This window comes from Cyrtonyx montezumae, unplaced genomic scaffold, assembly GCF_038088225.1.
Source record: "Cyrtonyx montezumae isolate F1298 unplaced genomic scaffold, pur_monq_1.0 scaffold_16, whole genome shotgun sequence".
In the NCBI taxonomy this organism is placed as follows: Eukaryota; Metazoa; Chordata; class Aves; order Galliformes; family Odontophoridae; genus Cyrtonyx; species Cyrtonyx montezumae.
Genome location: NW_027071892.1, coordinates 11,085,698 through 11,104,688, shown reverse-complemented (window position 1 = coordinate 11,104,688; position 18,991 = coordinate 11,085,698). Strand labels below are relative to the sequence as shown.

General features: G+C 40.9%; 2 protein-coding genes across 3 annotated transcripts in view; one reads left to right on the top strand and one right to left on the bottom strand.

Moving 5' to 3' along the window:
• Window positions 1-18,991, bottom strand: part of TNFRSF13B (TNF receptor superfamily member 13B) — a 159,624-nt gene that overhangs the window by 79,928 nt on the left and 60,705 nt on the right. The gene's annotated exons all lie outside the window — the stretch shown is intronic.
• USP22 (ubiquitin specific peptidase 22) overlaps window positions 1-18,991 on the top strand; it is an 88,632-nt gene that overhangs the window by 14,916 nt on the left and 54,725 nt on the right. The gene's annotated exons all lie outside the window — the stretch shown is intronic.

Here is an 18,991-nt window from a genome sequence, read left to right as displayed (position 1 = left end):
GTTCAGTACAAAGTAAACTCACTGATGCTTTTCCCAGCATATTTCCAGCATCATTGTAATTATGTGCAGCAGTGAAGTGTTGCATCACTGGTAAGTCCACTGCCTCTTACTTTTTAGAGAAGTTGCTGCGGAAGTTAAATTATTCTGAATGTGCTCCTCTAGGTCAAGATCAGGCAGAAATGAGGTCAGGAAAGCTGGCCCCAGCATCACACACATTATACGTGTTGTGCTACCTCCCCTGTTTTACGTTCTTTGTCTTAATTATTTGCACTGCCAGATTGTAAGAAATGCTATCTTGAAAACCAGAACTGGGTGAACCACCTCTTTACTTGGCAGGGATAGCTCTCAAGCAACTTGAGATACTCTTGAGAAGGCCTGAAGCAGTGCTCTGCATTCTTTTTCTAATCCTGCTGTAAAGCATAAAGACAGTGTATTTGTCCACAGAACACTGTGCGTGTTTATAACCATAGAAACAGAGCAAGAGATCAGACTAGAAATCTATATGGGATCTCATTTAATGCTTTTGCTCTCGTCTTTGTGAGATTACTGATTTGCAATTGTAATAGTTCCCTTGAAAATCCCCTGTTCGTATATCAAGTTCTTAACTGTTCTTTCAAGTGCCAATACAATTCAGGTTTTGCTCAGGTAGAAGGTGTAAGAATTCACCTTTTCTCTTTCACTCCCATGTTTTCCCTTGTGATCCCCATCCCCCTGCAGTAGTTTGTGTGTGTTTATTGGGTGACATTTTTCAATATGCAAGGGCTTTAAGAACATAGCCAGCTTTATCCTGCATATCTCTTTGGAGCTCTCTAATGAGAGAGGGGTTGAATTCTCTGCATTATTTCTGGGCCCCACTGGCATGTCTGAGTGAATGATAGATTCAGGTGGAACCTGCATTGCCACGTGCATTATGTATGATAAATTAATTACTGTTTCCATTTCTGTGAGTGCAGGAAGGATCCAACTGTAAGATGAGTTCAGTGTTCTTACTGTGAGACAGATTGCACTGTGGTTATTTTTAATAGCAAATGCAGCTTTATTTTCTTTTTACCAGTGCTGAGTATGCATAAACTTTTGCTATTCTGTTAATTTTGGGTAGGGGTCTGGAGTTTTTAATGAGCCATTAGTATACTAGCTAATGCCCTAACCAGCAGATAGTGTTGGTGAGTACCTCTTCCTTTGGGAAACAAGGACAAACTAGATCAACAGAAGAGCACAGTAAAACATACACCTCATCTGCCACTGAACATTTGTTGGATTGATGGGAGCAATAATTAAGAGTTCTTGAAAACTGCTAATGTTCCTATAGTGTGGGAAAGAACAAGGAGAGAAAAGAATGGTATTTATACCCTAGTTCTTTCATTCTCATGATGAGAATGCAATTTCAGATCCTCATGTTCAAGGATTGCCTTCTTAGCTGTTCCCCCTCCTCAGTTCACTTGCTCAGCTGGGAGAGAAGCGTTAGGCTGATCTGTGTGCTTGAACTGATCTCAGACCTCGGTCATTTGCAGCTTTGGGGCAGGGCTTGTGAAGTCCTACCTTTAGATGACGTTTCCCTGTTGGAATGCAATGTGGTAACTTTCAGAAATTGCATCAAATTAGTTGTGTGTGAAGGGGAAGCTGTGGATGCCAGCAGACCATCTTGAGGAGAACTGAAATTCAGGAGGGGAGGCAGGGCATGCAGAACCCATGCTGTTGATCTTTTAGCTTGTTCAGGCATCTCAGCAGATCAGTCTTAGGAAGTAATGTATGTAAAGTATAACACAGCAAGAAAATCCATATTTTTTCCCCAGTTTCTGTGTGCAAGGTGAGTGAAATGAAAACAGCTGGTAAAGGAAGCGCCCATAACCCATAATAGAAAGTGTGGGAAAGTAGAAGAGTTGGAAACAAAACTTCTGTTTTGTGTGGGGAGATAGTTTGAGGAAGAAGTGTCCTAATACGGAAATTCAGAAAGCCCTGATAGATGAAGCAGCTCCAGTGACTGGTTATCCAAGCAGTGTGGAACGAGCCAGAGTGCTGTTCAGGTGTGCCTGTGCCTTTATCTCTCCCAGAGGAACTGTGATTTTTGTCTTGGTTCTGCCTGAAGTGCTCCTAACAGTACGGCCAGCTCTGTCTGCCCCTTGCGTGTGGCTGAAGTTCTTCTTGCCCAGGACTCTCAGTGGGAGTCCTTGGAGCAGGCACTCTTGGCCAAGTTTCGTTTCCCCAAAGGATGTAATTATGTCAGGAGCAATTATTGTGCAGACTTCTCCTGTTTGTGTGAGCACAGATCCTCCTCATGGATGGATCTTCATTTTTTTTTCCTTGTCGGTGTTGTTTTAAATACTTAAATTCTGTGCAAAGCACGTGCATTTGTGTCTTAAATGTAACTGGTACCTTCCTGTGTTGGCATATACCAGTGTTGGAATTCAAATACAAATCTATTTAGAAGCAGATTTTATCAGTGTGAAAAGCAGGAAGGTGCCACTGTGTAGCTGTGGCAGCAGGTCGGATCTGCTGCTGCCACCAACCTGCCTTGGCTTTTTATTTCCTCTAAACAGTGTGTTTACTCATGGGAAGCCAGTTGGAAATAACTTTTTTTTTTTAATTGGAAAACCAAATGAGTATGCTTTTACTTCCCTCAGAAGCAGTGCTCGTGGTGTCTAATGTCTGTTCATCACTTATGAGAAATGAGAAATACTGCTCAGTGTACTAATTTTCTATGTTTTTTCTAATTACTCCATTGATTTTGAAGTGTAGATTTGTGGCAAGGTACACCAGGGTATATTTGAACAAAATACGGGGTGATAAAACTGTAGTTGTAGTTCATGTCTGATGAAGAAACAAAGCATTAATTTTATTAATGCTGCTAGCAGCCGCTGTGTTTGCTGAGTGTGGCTGTTGGTTTGAGGCCGTGCTTCGTTAACCCTCTCTGCCCATTTCTCTTCCATCAGGCAGCATCCAGCATTGTGTTGGTGTTCCTGACACTGTGTGGCTGTTACCCGTACAGCGGCTTCATCTATGCTGTTATACTAAAAATGCAGATAATTACTGTAAATGGCTTTAGAAACTATTTCTCATTTCAGTACTGGAGTCTCATGGAGGAGTGCTAGAGAACTTTTATCTCTTATCACCAGAGACCAGAACTGTGTGATGAGAAAATGTTTTGGTGTTTAGAAGCCTTAAGAACATGCGTTTTTCCCTCTTGGTGGTGCTGCTCCTGGGTACAGATCATCATGCATTTCAGCTGATGGAAATGCTCCCAATTTTTCTTTCCTTTTTCCATCCTTTTTTTTTTTTTTCCAAGACTAAATTAAAATATCACTGTCACAGATCTTTGCTTTTGGTTAATTTCCTTTCTGTGCGACTGTACGTTTTTGTTTGGCTGTATGTATGTATGGTCAAACAGTGGTGTATGTGTATATAAAAAATGAGTCCAACAGTAACGTGATAATAGAGTCAGTGGCAATTTGCTTAACCTTGGGAAAGAAGAGTCAAGAGTGGTAATACAAGATACTTATGAAGTGTGTATCCTGCATAATACAGAATCTTCTCTGCTATTTAAATTAAGAAACATAGTCCTTAAAGATTGGTTGACAAGCATTCACAGTTGTCTGTGTTGTCAGGGCAGTGTGCTGAGGCCACATACAGAACTATTCTCCCCTTTCTCTGTGTTCGTTTCTTTGGATGTATGTGGCTGTTGGTGTTCTGTCTCCTCTTCTTTGGTTTAAAGAGGAACTTATGTGCAATATTAATGGTTACTCTGAATTTCTTTTCCCTTTCAAGAGAGTGTTTTGCCAGCAGAAGAGCTTTCTAAGTCCTTCTGAACACCAAACTGCCGTCCATTGAAATAGCTGCTGTTTCTGACTTTCTCTTTCCTTGGTAGAAGCAGAATCTAGCTGCCTGTGAAGAGAGAGGGAGGATCTTCTTTTGCTGTAAAGATGGAAAGATGAAACTGCCTCCATGCAAGGTGAATAGAGCTGGTAGTGTGTTTGTAAATGCGTGCCCCTCTGCGCTGCCCGTTCCCTGAGTCCTGTTTCACAGAGATCAGATTCGTGGTTGCTTCTCACACATTGCTGCACTTGGTAGGGTGCTGCTTTTCTGTCTCTTCCAGCAGTGTGCCTCAGGAAGACAAAGGAGGGCACGGTCTTGTCAGGCCGCTTCTCCAAGTGTTTCCATCAACTTTGTTTGGAAAATCTTCATTATTGTGTAGGCAAAGTTTGACTGGTTTGCAAAATATGGAAGGACACAATTTTGTGGTTGATTTGTGGCTGAGGTAATGGAGGATTTGTTGTTGTCCAAAACCTTGTTTTATGTTGAAAGTGTGGTGCAGTGGTCGGTGAGGATGGGCTGCGTTCTGAACATTCATCAAACATAGCAAATCTGTATTTCAAGGTGTTGCAGCTGACCGGCTGGTAATGCTTGCAGATCCTTTCTGGTAATAATCCCTTCTCTGAAGAACTGCAGTATGATCGGTTATCTCTAAATAGACTTGGGTTATTTCAACCTATTTTCTGTTCATCTAATAGTCTAGATAACTGAAATTGATTTGTATTTTCTCTTCTTACTTCTCTTTGCTTTACCTCCTCTTTGTTAGAGTCCTCAGATACCTGAGTTTTGCTTTCCAAACAGATTATTCAAATCAGACAATGACTGTTCATACAACTTGTCTCTTCTGTTCTGCTTTATGTTACAGTGCATGCACACCCAAGTACCCTTGAACTTTTCTGATAAGATAAACTGTAAATTACATTTGAGTAGTTTTTTTTTTTTCCTGAAAGCAGTCTGTAGCTCTTCTGTACAGATGTTCTTTTGGTAAATGAAATGCTACTTCTCTTAATTATTAGTGCTAATGGACATGCTGTGAGCCCAGTGTTTGCTGATGTCAGCTGGAATCTGAGGTCTGGGTTTTTATGCTTGTCAGATGTGCAGTAGCTGTAGCTCTGACTGTCCTCTGAATGCATCCATCTCATCTGCATGAGTACTTTTATTGTCAATCAGCTGTGCTGCACCAGTAGACTATCTTCATTCCCTTCTTTAAGCATGGTCTGCAGGCAGCCTTATTTCAGAAGCGCCAACTGCTCGTGATTTATTGGGTGTGCATGCTCCGGAAGGCTCTCTGTAGCTAATGAACATCTTGCATTTTTTTGTGTGCATTTATTTTTAAAAGGTCTGCCTGCTTTTGGAAAATCTGATATGCTTCTGTCCAAATGAGTAATGATAACTGCTGAATGTCTATAGCATTAATATAAGTAGACATAAGTGGAGCAGGGCCTCTGCAATGCCATACATTTTCCTTTTGTACAAACTATACCTGTGTTCACATGTAGACATAAAATGCGTAAACTTTGCAAGGACTTCCTGGAGCTCTGTATTTAGTCAATAGAAAGAGTATATAAAGTACAAGAAGTTGGGATTGGTATGTCTCTTCTAACAGAATGATTACATTCATACATGTGTATGTATACGTATATAGATAAACATGTGATGCATATAACACTGTATTGTCACTTGATAAGATCAATGCAGGGGGCAGTTCTTCTCTCCAGTCAAGGTTTTTTGAGAGCTGCTAGTGGAGATGTGAAAGAAGTGGGCTGAAATGTTTCTGAACTTACTTGCAGTTACTCCTATTTTGCAAGTTATGTTGATTTATTTTTTTTCTTGAAACATAGAATCTAATGGATTGTCTTACAGAACTTGAAAAGCTGTATGCATATAGCTATTCCTGCTTGCTTACGTATGTTATAATGGATATTATTTGGGGATTTTATTGTCTCTGTTTTCCCTAAGTAGTTGAAGTTTAGGGGACAACCTGCATCTTGTAGAACTGCATGAAGGCAGCAGTGTCCCCCAGCTCCCTCCTTCAGTCCCCACTGCCATCACAGCACTATCTGAAGTAGCCCTTTCATCCCAGGAATTAATTCATTACAGAGAAATGCCAGTGCACAGATTCACAGTGCTGATGAAAAACACTTGAATGTGCCTTCAAACTTCACGAGAAGTCTCCCTTCTCTTAGAGAACCTTTTCTCTGTGTTCTTAATTTATGTGATTAATCAAAGAATAACGGGATAATTCATTAAGTTTGACAAGCAAATTGTCTTCTACATCAAAGTACTGTTCTTGTAGCTCTTTGTCAGTGAGCAAAACTAAATTTCTAATAGAAATCTTAGCATTTTCCACTTATTTTTGGTGAAGTTGCTACACATTACGTAGCACACTTCTTTTTCTTGCCTACAGTGCACAAGCATTATGGCTAATAGAACACCTGGAAGGTGAGAGTATTGTTTGAATACTTGTGTAAGCTTTTTCTCCTTTGCTGTCTTGTAACTTGTGTTCTCATATTTTAATTTCAAGAGCATTCTGTTGCACAAATGTGAAGTAATGTGTGTTCCATGAGCTCAAGTATTGCCAGAAAGGTGCATCGTGGAGTGAAGGAGTGGCACTGGGGCCAAAGCTTTCAGTGCTGATGGATCCTGCTCTATGGAACTGCTGTTTCAAGAACTTGCAGTACTTCCAGGATATTTTAAAACTTCCTAGCCTCGGTTTTCATCTACTTTTGTGAAAGCTGTGCTCCTTTCGAAAGATCGTGAAGAGCAGTTTGAAGCTGGTGGCCCAGAGTGGTTCTCAGCACTCCCCAGGTGCTTAATCTTTGCCCTGTGAAAGAGTGTATGGGGGGAGGAGGTTGTTGGTGTGTGTGTTCCTTTTTCTGTTTTTGTCTGCTTTTTTTTTCCTGATGGTACTTAAAAGGAGGTTTGGCATATGCTGTATTTGCTGGTATGAGGATGGATTGTTTTTTTTCCCTCACTGGGATTGGGTAGCACTTAGGCAGAATGTATTCCTTCTCCATCCTATATATTTTAATAGAGGCATCAAGTCGCGTTAGGATTTTATGGAACAATTCAGAAAGAAACTGATGTTCATACAGACAGGTTGTATGATGCTTATGGCTCTTAGTAAGCTCACATACTTGGTATCAAAGGAGGGGATGATTTTAGTCCTGAAAGTAATGTTATCTTCGCTTCATTTTCATCCTTCCTTCTGCATCCCTTCCAACATATCTTCCTTTAGAGCAGTAGGGGTAGGCAAAAGGTTTTTTTTTTAGTGTCGGTCTTCTCTTTAATATATAGCTGATAAAATAGCAAGGGGGGAACCTCATTGGTTCTGTTTTGGTTTCTTCTCTATAGAGCAAGGAAAATAGGAAGAGGGATCTGTTGCCAGTATGCAATAGGCCTCCACTGTAGTTAGTGGCCTCAGAGTTTTCTGCTTGCTTTTCTTATCCCCATGCTGCAAAAGCTTGGTGTCCTGCTGGAATTCCTTTTTGGAATGCAGAGGTGTGTTCTAGCTGGAAAACCATGTGCTTTGCCTAATGAGCTTTCCTGGCCATTGAGCCCAGCTGGCTGCTGCAGTCTGTTTGTTTTGTCTTAACTAATTTTTACATCCACACTTTAAATTAAACTAACACTTTTTGCATTAATTGACAACCCATGCTCAAAGTCCATAAATGAAACCAAACACTATCATCAACTCAGCCGACTTTCAGTGCTCAGCTTTATGTAATCAGGCAGCCTACTGAAAAGGCAGATCTGGAAGTTAGAGCAGTGGCATGAAACGGTTCTGCACCGCAGTGAGCGGTCTTTGTGGAAGGGATGTTTGTGTTGAGCTAAGGTTTGAGCACTTCCATCATACAGGGGAGAAGAGAGCAGCATCTGGCTGTGGTGGCAGGGCATCTGTTCTTGTCAAATCTCTGGATGTTTTGCTATGGGAGGTGGTGCTTACTGGAGGCTACCTGTGAGTTCATTTCTAGGATTGCCACAGTCTTGCACCTGAGCCCTCTGAAATTCAACTATGGGGCACAGAATCATAGGGATTGCAAGAGACCTCTGTGGATCATTAGTCCAAGACACTACAAGGTCTTCAAGGACCCCTTGGTCCAAATAATGAAAGAACAGGATAAATACTATAAGAATGAAATAAAAGCTCTGTATTAAAGTAGTCATAGATCAGTTTGTTCTCAAGTCTTCAAAAGTTAAGGTAGCTCTTTGTGTATATGTGGAACTTGAATTGTTTTTTCTTATGCCTATCCTTCCATATGATGCTTCAGTGTTCTTTCCTTTCATTGCTCCTTACACTGCCTTAGAAAGCTTGAGGTAGGTGGTATCCACCAAAACCAAACCAAACTGAAGACCAGCATGTCAACAAAACAGCTCTCCGTTTCCTTGCCTGGATATTCATTCGCACAGCAGTAAGGACAGGCTTCTTTTCTTCCAGTGAATTTGTGTTGTTTAAGGCTGCAGTGCAGTGAAGCTGTTCCTTTGCTGCTAGGGTGAGTAGCACCTGACCTGCACACAAACTTCCCTGTTCACGTTTCATTGTGGGCAGTGGTCTAAGCTAGGTCAAGATGAAGGCTTGCGTCTATTTGATGGTTCTCAGCATTGCTCGTCAAAGAATTGCATTGCGCTGAGGCTCTGGACTTTTTTTTTTTTTTTACCTTAACACAAATGCCAGTGGACAGATTTGGGGCCTGGATGTCAGCTCAATTCCCATGCAGGTTTGCCTCATGTTTATTAAACTGAGCCCAATCAGTATCGAAATAAGTTTCCTGAAGTCAGAATGACTGACAGTGAGCACTCAAAAAGATATAAATAGCTGTATTTGTAATTACACTTTTATATATATATATATATATATATATATAAGGCATGCTTTCACATGTAATTAAAAAAAAGAACACATCCCTTCTCTTAGCACTCATTTCAGTACTTTGCAGAATAGACTTAGAATTTCTGTCAGGGATACATTTCTCTACACTTAGTTTAGTCCTAGTGCAGAAATTTGTCTGGGTCTTCTGAATGAAGCTGTGATGCTAATATGTGAAATGTAATCCGTTAATGGCTTTTACAGGCATCTGTGAGAAGAGAATGTATGGATTTTTACTTAATGCTGCTGTTAGGAAGAAAAAAAAATATATTGTTGAGCAGGTGCATATTGCTGGGAAGAAAATAGGAGTATGTCAGGGAGACTGCTGTCCCAACTTCTCTGAAACTATGGAGAAATGCTGCCCTTGTTGCTCTGAATCTGCTGCCAGCATATGTGTTTGCAGTTCTGAGCTGGAATGAACCCCGCGGATCACTGAAGTCCGACTCCTGGTTCCCCACAGGACCACCTTAACCACAAAACATGAAGATTTCATATTGAATGTTTGGTTCAAACACACAACTGTGTAAGGTTAAGGGTGTTTCACATATGACAGAATGCTCTTTCCCGTCTTAATGGCATTTTGGCTTTGAGATAACACAGTGTGCTGCAGGGCAGGGAGCAGAGATCTCAGTACTTCCATGTCCCTGCAGAAAGGCAAGTATTTGCTGTGGCGCTTTATTTTTTTTTTTTCCTTTAAACTCAATAAACTCAACTCTATTGTTTTTTGGGGTGTTCCTCATTTCTTGTAGGGGGCAGGACTGAAGGTTGTGGTTTGGGTTTTACCTGTGGGGTTTTTCTTTCCTTCTAGAGTCCATTTCGGAGATTCCCCATTTCTGTCCATTCAAAACCAGCCCTGATCTTGAGAGGTAGTACCAATCTGACTGCTTTCCCTCCTTCCCCCCACTTTGTTCCTTTGGGCTTCAGGTGAAATGAAGTTACTTTGCAAAACAAGTTAACATTTCATGATGCAGATGGAATGTTAAAACAAAATAACTGGCTGTACATCCTGGTGTAAAAGACAGAAGCTCTTCTCTGAGAGCCATCGCCCACCTTCCTACACACATAATTAGTGCTTCGTCTTTGAGACTGCAGCAATTTGTGGACTCCTTAATGAGTGCAGGATTGTCAGAAGAATGCCTGTTTCCTGCATATTTTTTTTTTCTGAAGATGCTTTCATTCATCTTTGTGACTTTTTAGTTTGAGAAATGAAAACTGCTTTTCTCTTCTAAAATTTCTCTCGTGTTCTCATCGCTTCGGAAAGCTGTTACCAAAGTGTCTGCAGGGTTCAGAACATCCATCTGCCTGAATCTTCCCTCTGTAGGTTGAGCTGCAGGTCTCTGACCACCTCTGTCTCATCTCCATAATTTCAGATTTGTGAATGTACCTGAAAATTTTCCAGTGAATTAAAGGCCTCGTGTTTTGCTCTTGTAAAATGAATTATTAATTTGTTTTGTACTGAGGTATGAGGAAGTAGAGCTTCAGCTTACTGGATTATCAAAGCGTGTTCTGTGCAAGCATACTGAATTTGCTTTCATTCTCTGAATGTTCCAGCTGCTAATGTGCTGGTTGGCTTACAGTGCTCCTCTACATATGTAGCTGCATAAACATGAATATTTCTTCAGATGCTGAGGCTTCAATATCAGTGGAAGCAGAAAAGCTAAATTTACAGTTTGGTCACTATGGGTCCATGTAATGCATCGTTCAAGTGGGGAAAGAGCTGATGTTTGATCCCCTGTGAATATTCCATCTTATTCTGTACTAAATATTTGCTGTGCAGAGGGTTGACTTTCCTGTGATAAGACTGTTCAGTCCATGTGGGTCAACGGTCTTTTCTGTGTCAGCTCATGTTTTGGGTTTTGAGGGGGAATGTGCATTTTGAAAAAGTTCTGTGATGCCTTGGGTAGAACTTGTCTTTGGAAGTAGAAGCAGCAAATGTTCTGTGTAGCTTTCATACAACTGAAAGGGAAGATTTATTTTATTGTCTTGTCACAGTTTTTCTTGTGGCTGTTGTTAGGGGACTAGAACTTGTCTTCAACTCCTGTTAGACAAAAAGGGAGTTTTATTCTTATGGCACGAACTGACTTTGGCTCGTATGACTTGTTTGTTACATGCATAATCGAAACCCACAATTGTCAGACAAGTCCTAAGCAATTGGGTTAATTTCTGTGCTACCAGTAGGCTTGTTTAGCTACAGCAGATATAAAAATGTCATGCATAATAACTCTTAAAGTCTTGACAGTGGTGTGACACTCATAGGGAGCTTCTGAAGGCAGGAATTTTCCCTACCGTACTGCTGCCTTTCTGCTTGGGCTCAGCAATGCTTCTGCCCTATTCAGGGCAGTGGGTTTTTTTTTCTCTTTTATAAAACAAATAGTTGCTAATAGATGCACTCAGTCACTGCTGCTCATTTTCTACTTACCTCCTCTTTTGCTGAGTGTGTTTCATCTCATAAATAAGTCATGCCACAGAGAATGTAGCATTTCCCAGCCATCTTTCCCAGACTGCTTTGGCTTTGTGAACTAACAAAGTTCACATTTCTTAAGACCATCTTAGGGCAGTTAAAAGAAATACAGCTGAAATATCTGTGCTTTCCTAAATGAGGCTGTAGGACTCTGATCTGTGTATCCTGAAGTTTTTTTTTTTTTTCTGAAAGAATGCTTTCTAGAGTATTTCCATCAAAGCAGTACAGCTAACTTCCCAAGAGCACACCTGCTTTCATAGGAAGGATGGGATTTCTTGTTACACAGGGCAAAACCTCTGTGCAGTGCGGGCAGCTGAATAACTCTGCATGATGCTGGGCAGGTCTGTGTTCAGTTTGCTCCTTGCCTGACTCCCCGAGTCACGTGCTCACAGATGAGATCAATACTTCACCTGATAGGACGCTTAAGAGCGTTTCCCCGATTTGCTGACGCAGGGGAATGGTGAGGTAAAGTAATAGATTTTGTACTACATCTTAGAATACACTACTGCAGTATTGGCAAGCCCCTTCTCATGTGAAATTTGCTGCTGCAGTGGTGCATTGCAGGAAATAGATAAAAATCAGCGCTGCGCATATCCGCACATCATTCATATTCTGTGGAAAGAGGCATGTGTTGGAGCCTCAAGCAGCTTATGTGTTTTCACAAGGCAGATATGCTTTCCACTTTCAAAAAAAAAATCTTACTGTAGAAGAACATGCAATTTAATTTGAACAAGATCCATTATTTAAATTGTTTAAGAACGCAGCGGGCTATTAAATGCATCTTTTGTGGAACACTGGAGGAATCATTTAGACTTGTAAATGCTGCTGCTTGGGGTGAGCACCTACCAGAGGAGAAGCAAATGAGCAATTTCAGCAGTCATTTGAATTGAGGAGCAGAATTGCTTTTGTCTTGTTGAAATATCATTTGTTATTACTGTGACTTCCTATAGGAAAGCCAGGATGACTTTTTTTTTTTTTAGGGTATCTCCCTGTTTTTCCAATGTGCTGTGCTTTTAAATTGCACAACTGCTTAGCTTTTTCTTCTTATTCCCTCCCCAGGCTGAATCTCAGCATTACGCCTGCCTTCAAATTCTGTGTGAAGCAAATCAGAAATTACCTTTTTATTTTTATTTTTTTAAACACAAAACACCACAGGAACAAAATCTGACTCAGAACTGAGCTCTTGGCTTAGGATATGATCCAGAGTATGAAGAGCAGAGGAAAAATCCTGTGTGTGCAGGGTACCTGATGACTAGCGAGATCTTTGAAGGAAGGAATTAGGAATTGTGTGCGAGGGTGAATGGAAGTACCCTAGTTTTTGACTGACTCACACAGCTCTCCTGGGAAAAGCCTTTAATCATGGCATTGTTTTTAGAGCTTATGCAGACTTTGGTTGCTGCACCATCCCCATTTAAGGCTGTCGTCATTGCAGACCGTCATGAGGGGTGGTGGGCTGAGCAACCTGGGGACCTCAGCCACTCCTCCACTTCTTGACCCCAAGAGCCTTCCCCATCTTTGTTGCCCTCCTTTGGGCTCTTGGATCTCTTTATTTCCTTTTTTTACTGTTAAAACTGTTTGTAGCACTTGAGATGCAGGTGTTCCTCACCAGCTCCCCTGTGCAGTCACCTGCCTTAAGTTGGAACAATACTTATGAGGTGCAAACTTGTGTGATATGAAACAGAGCAATGAAACAGTCCCTTTTGATAAGAAGGGTGGGACTCCTGATACAGCCTGTGTTGGGAAGTGTCCTGTGGGGAGTGAGGGAGGGTATGGCTCCACAATGCAGGGATCTCTTGTGCTGTTACCATACCTATAGTGCCACTCCTGTTTGGTGGTTTTTTTTGAAGCAACATTGTTCTGTGTCAGGAAGGCAGTACAGAAGACTGAACAGCTGGATAGACAAATTTTACTTTGTCGATTTAGATTGAGCCATCTAAAATGATCCTTAAAGACTAAGGGAATGCTCTCTTGTGTCAAGAAGTTGGCATCTCTGTGCATGAATCCAAGATCTTACTGAGAAAATAAATGAAATCTTTTGTGGAAACAAACTTCCCAGGAATGACTTGCTTGGATGCTAATAGGAAACTGCTTCGTGGGGACAAATAAGATGAATTCACTGATGTTTTTCCATCCTGCCTTCCAAGTCTCATTTGAGCTTTTGATCTAATTGAATGAAAGGCCACATAAAAGCAAGACATTATTCTTGTTCTGCATCCTTGGGGAAAAAAAAATGACTGACTTCAAGAAGTAGCTCACTCTGAAACAGGGAAAGGTCACTTTAGGATAGGGCAGTCCCAACGTATGGCTGTATAACAACGTGGTGTTAACAAGCAGATGAAATGTAGTAGATGTGAACTAGACAGAGCTTGGTTCTGCCTGGTTCTAGGCTAGCAGCATGCTTTCAGGTAGGCTGTTGTGGCTGTTTCAGGCCAGTCCTTGCTTATGTTAATCCCAAATGCATATTTGTGGTTGAAGGGAGGAAAAGGAGGTTCTTCTCATAAAAAGAAAATATTTCTGAAATTTTTGTGAGGGGAGATTTAAGTTAGATGTTAGGAAGCAGTTTTTTACTCAGTGGGCAGTGAGGTGCTAGAATGGACTGCTCAGAGAGATTGTGGATGCCCCATTTCTGGTGGCATTTAAGACCAGGTTGGATGGGATCCTGGGCAGCCTGATCCTGGGAGGGGGGGCAACCAGCCCTTGGCAGGGGATTTGAACTATATGATCTTTAAGGTTATCTCCAACCTAAACCATTCTATGATTTATACACTCAGAATTATTTAATGTTTCCTTCTTGAAATTCACGTTTTACGTTGGACCTCTTTTCAGCTGCTGCTTAGGGAAAACCTTCCTGTATTTTTCTTGATTGTGATGGGGAATGAGCCCTTGCCAATTTGATCCCCTTATGTAATATAGTTACGAAAGTAACAAGTGTTTGTGTTCTGGAGCTGTTCTGTCTTACTCATTCCTGTTTTATGGAGAAGAAAAGTTGATGGTTTGGCTGTTGGTTCATAAGTCATTGGACACTGGGGTGGTATCAGATTCATGAAAGTTTCTTCAGTTACTTAATCCAGACTTGTAATCTTTCAGTGCAATAGATAATGTTATTTCAGAAGACATTTCAGAACTGCTCTGAATGTTATTGCATTAGTGGATTTGCTTAGAAGATAATTCTACAGATGGTCTCTTTTCTGTTGGCTGTGAAGCAGCCCCCTTGTTGCCTATAGCTTGTCAACTTTAAGGATTTACCTTCGTGTTCCCATGTTTTGTCCTTGGATTAATGTTCCTGCTTTGCACCATGAATTTTTTTTTTTTTACTTTTCTCATGCTCAGCTAACTCTTAAAAGCATCCTACCTCTTGTCGTCACCCCCACCCTTTGGGCAGGAGGATCTGAAGGTCCTAGACAAAATACTGCCAGGCTCTCACAGTCATATTGTGGTTCATTTTACATTTGGAAAGAAACAAGCTTCAGGAACTGGAAGCAGCTAATGAGCTTCTTCAGATTTCTATCTTCCCTCCCTGCACTTCTACCATTGTGATTTCTGTCTGGGGATCCTGGTCCAGTTGGAATGTTGATCTGCTGCATCTGTTTGCTTCCTGGTGGGCTAACCATGCAGTTGTGGCCCAGCATCACTCCTGAGGAAGGTGGCTGTCGCTGCCTGTTCGTTAGGATGGAGTTCCATTCCCCCCAGAGGATTCATCAGCCTGGCATCAGAGCACTGCAGAACACTTAGCACAGCCTTGTCGTTGCCAGATGAGGAAATGATGATTTGTCAAGTCCAAAAAATGCAACTAAAAAAGGAACAGGATTAGCATTCTTCTAAATCCTTTAGACTAAAAGAGAAAAAAAAAAAAACATAACTAATTAAGCTGATCATTCAAAGTCCTCTGCTATTGACCTCCAATGCTTCGTATTCTTTCCCTTGTGTGGTTGCTAATGTTTCTTCCATGAAGATAAGGGGAAGAAAAACCCAAAATGATGAAAATGCTTAAAAAATACCATCAGAATTAAAGAAAACAACAGCAACAAACAAACAAATAAAAAGAACAGGAAGTAAAGAGTGCAGAAAATACTTAATGGGTTTCTTTTTTTGTCATTTTTTTCCTCTGGCAGCAGTATTTTGCAAACTATTTTCAGTATCGGGGTGAAAATAGGATAAATAAATGGTCCCAAGGTCAAAGGAAGCAGTGAAGTTTAATGCTCAAATAGTTTGCCTTACCAGCAGGGAGGTAGCTTGTGCCTTTGCTGGGATGCAGCATCTTAATGTGTAATGAAAAAGTTTCATCAGTTTGGAAGAAAGAGAGAAGAAGGTTTGCTAATGGCTCTTTGGCATCCTTTGTGGTAGGTTCAGCAGCACATGGTTTCTCTCTTTCAGTTTTTCCCACCTATAGGCAGAAGAGTGTTGTGTCAGAACTAGCCTTGCATTTAACCTACCCGAGGATAGCAAACTGCTCACACAGTCATCACGGTATATGGAATATTTTTGTTTATACTTGAGAGCTGTGCTGTTGCTTAAACATTTCAGCTTTTTCATTTTGAATTCTCAATTGCTGTGTCCGTGTTGAAACTTGTGTGGAGGTGGTTGGAGCCAGTCTTCCTGTTCGTGGGATGGGAAGGCATCTTCTGTCTGCTCTGCCAGATGCCAGCGAATGCAGCAGTGCTCAGCAGCACCTTGTATTCGATGGTGGCTATTGAACAGAGATGAAATAGTTAACTGTCTTTTTCTGCTCCTCTAAGAGATCTAAATAATTGTTTGGAATAACAAAAAAACAAACACCCATATTTGGCCTTGGTGAGGTGACTTCCTGAACACTTGTTAAACCCACAAAATATAACTTGCTGCTTTGCTGCTGCTAGTAAACGTTTTGTTAAGACCTTAGTGAGATTGGAAACAGCGTATGTACTGATGGAATATTAAAATGTCATTTCCAATCAGACGATATCAGATTAAGACTTAGCTGCAGGAAGTGAGAGAACAATACTGAAGCTGATATATATTTTCTTAGTTTATTGAATGCCAAAGTGTCAGAAATGTGTGCTTACTCAGGGTAACTCTGAATCATCCTATCACTGTGTGGAGGAGTGATCTATATGCCATACCACAGAGAAGTGCAGAATCAATCCCTCATTTCTGTTTCCTGGAATCTAAGAGCTCTGAACATTTAAATGTTTGAAATATCCCAGGTACCATATTAATTGATGGACCATGGGTCAGTGACATGCCTGCCTGAGGAGACTGAGTCTTGAAGTAAACTGGGACTAAGAGCTGGTATCAGTGTCGTAAGGCAAATTCGATCACAGTTTGTTAATATTGGCTTTCTCTTCCCACATGTTGTAAACATCCTGTTTTGCACAAGCACTGACTTCATTTCCCCCAAAGGTAGGGAAATGAAATAGGTTTCCCTGAGGAAGTTTTTACTTTCCCAGTAGTTGTGCTTCAGCATGAGCACTTGGATATGATAATAGCACTTGTAGGGATCCATGGCTTGGTGTATCAGCAATGTGTTAACTGCTCCTACATTAGCTGAAAAGTATGTTTTTCTGCTTTGCTTATGAGCACGTATGGTGTGCTACACCTTCCTTAAGATCTTTTAACCTCCCAAGCCTCATGCTGTCTTGTCATATTTATAAATCTTTTCCTTTCATTTGCAATAAAAGCTGAGCTTCTAAAGCTACTTCTAGAGTAGCTGGAAATACAGAGGAGTGATATGCAATAGCCAAGGTTTACGTATGTCCAATTTTTTTCTGCACAGTTTGCTTTGCAGAAATAGTGTGTTGCTATTCAAAATGCTGTTTGTGGGTTTGAGGAGCTGATACTATATGAAGTTCCAACAGCTTTGTAGGTTTCTGTACACCTTATGCCCAGTGTGACCTCACTGGAGGTGAAGCCTGCACTGACCCAGAGAACAAGCTTGAGGGCTGAGGCTGTCAAACACAGAGCTTCCAGGGTGAAGCAGTTTGAGGGTGTCTGCTTTTTTCCACCACTATTTGGATGGTAGGAGAGTAAACTAATATTAAGCTGCTCTGGCAATTTGGAGAGGCTTGAAGTGTCAGCAGTCTAGTTATCTGACCTACTAATGCCGGCTGCTTTTTTAAATCACTTCTTGCAGATCTGTGAGCATTATCATGAGCTGGTTGCCCTTTAGGGAGGGGTTCTGAGCTGCCCCACAAGCCATCTGTGGCTGGGTCTTTCCTGTATCACTGGTTGGTCCTTGTAGCATCAGGCCATGAGCGAGGCCTGGTTTGCTTTCTGAAGAAGTTGAGGCTTTGTTTTAAGGCAAACCTGTGACTTTATGGATCCGGCTGATTGTGATTACTCATTTGCAGTATTCTGTTTCATCTTAGTCAGACTGTGGCCTCAAGAGATGTGAGTGGGGTGGGAGTATTATGAAACACAGTAATTTGATTATTTGGGGGAAAGGGGGAGCGGAAGCTTTGTCTTTAACTTAGCAAATTGTTTAAAAGCACACAGGGATGAAAAGGAGACAGCTAATCTTATTAAAAATATCTGCTAAGGTTTTTGGTATTGATTTCTTTCCTTGTTGCCTTAACGTTTTCTTACAATTTTGGAAAAAGAGTCTTGAGCTGTTCTGAGCAAGTAGAGGACACGGGTGAAATAGGTTCCTTTAAACAAGCCATTGAACTTTTAATTAACCACTTAAAGTTTAACGCATGTGTGTAAAAATTAATTTTCATTTGAATGAAAATTGATGTCCCGAGAGTTGCTGCCTTTTTTGCCTGAAACAATCAATTTTTACACACTTAAGTCATCTGTTTACAACGCATGTAATGCTAAAATTCTTATTTTTAGCAGGCTAAGTGAAGCAGCGAGTCGGCTCGAGTTGTTGTCATAGCAGCAATCTTAACAGATAGGCTGCTCCTATTTAGCTTTTGCAGCCACAGAACAAACGTTAGGCAACAGTTTGACAGCTCTGCTGCATGTTTTCTAAAGATGGAATTTGTGCTTCTGCTGGTGATATTTTCTTTTCTTTTTTTTTTTTTTTGGTCCTCCTTTAAAATATTTCCTCCTGTAGGTGTGTGGAGTTTTTAATCAACGGATCTATTTTCATCCAACTGCTGAGGAGGAGAACTTTGGGCGCAGAGCGTGTCGAATTCAGAACTTAAATCTTAATTGGTAGAAGTTTGAGATGGAGCTCCCAGCACAGCATATTGCAGCAGAGTTTGTTTTTGTTTACTTTTAAAAGCCATGAATATTCTGGAAGAAGCCAGTCTACAAAACAGTGTTGTGCATCATTTATTCAGCACTAATTTTAAGTTGTGGCAGACTGTGCAAATACTGCTGAAGAACGTTGGGGTTTGTCTTGGATTAAGTATGTTGCCTGGGTTGATAAATTGTAGTTTAATGTTCAGTACGTTCTGATTTTATTTTTTTCATGCAATTCTGTATTGAGCAGAGATATTTATAGTTCTGAGTTGTTAAAGAAGATCAGTTACTCTTAATATACTCGAATGCAGTTGTCTGAGTGCAGGAGGATTTGCTGTGAGGGACTTCTCCTGTCTGCGCCTTCTAGTGGGATGGTTTGGACTTGAATTATTTTTGGTGCTGCTGAACAGAAGGCTCATCCCCCAAATTCTCCTAAGTCTCTGGATAGAGTAATTTTGTAGAGGATCTGTTGCAGCACCTGAATTGAATGCCAAGAAAAAGCTTTTGGTGTTTTTTGGCTTAAGGATAGCTTTGAATATGATGAGAGCCAGAAAATCTGTGCGATCTTCTTCATTGTTTTCTTTAGACCCTACTTTTTAGAATGTATTGTCATCTTAGGAAAAGCTCTCCTGTCAGGTTTATGCACTTACTTCAAAGGAACATCACACAAACTGCCATCCCTGTAGTTCCTA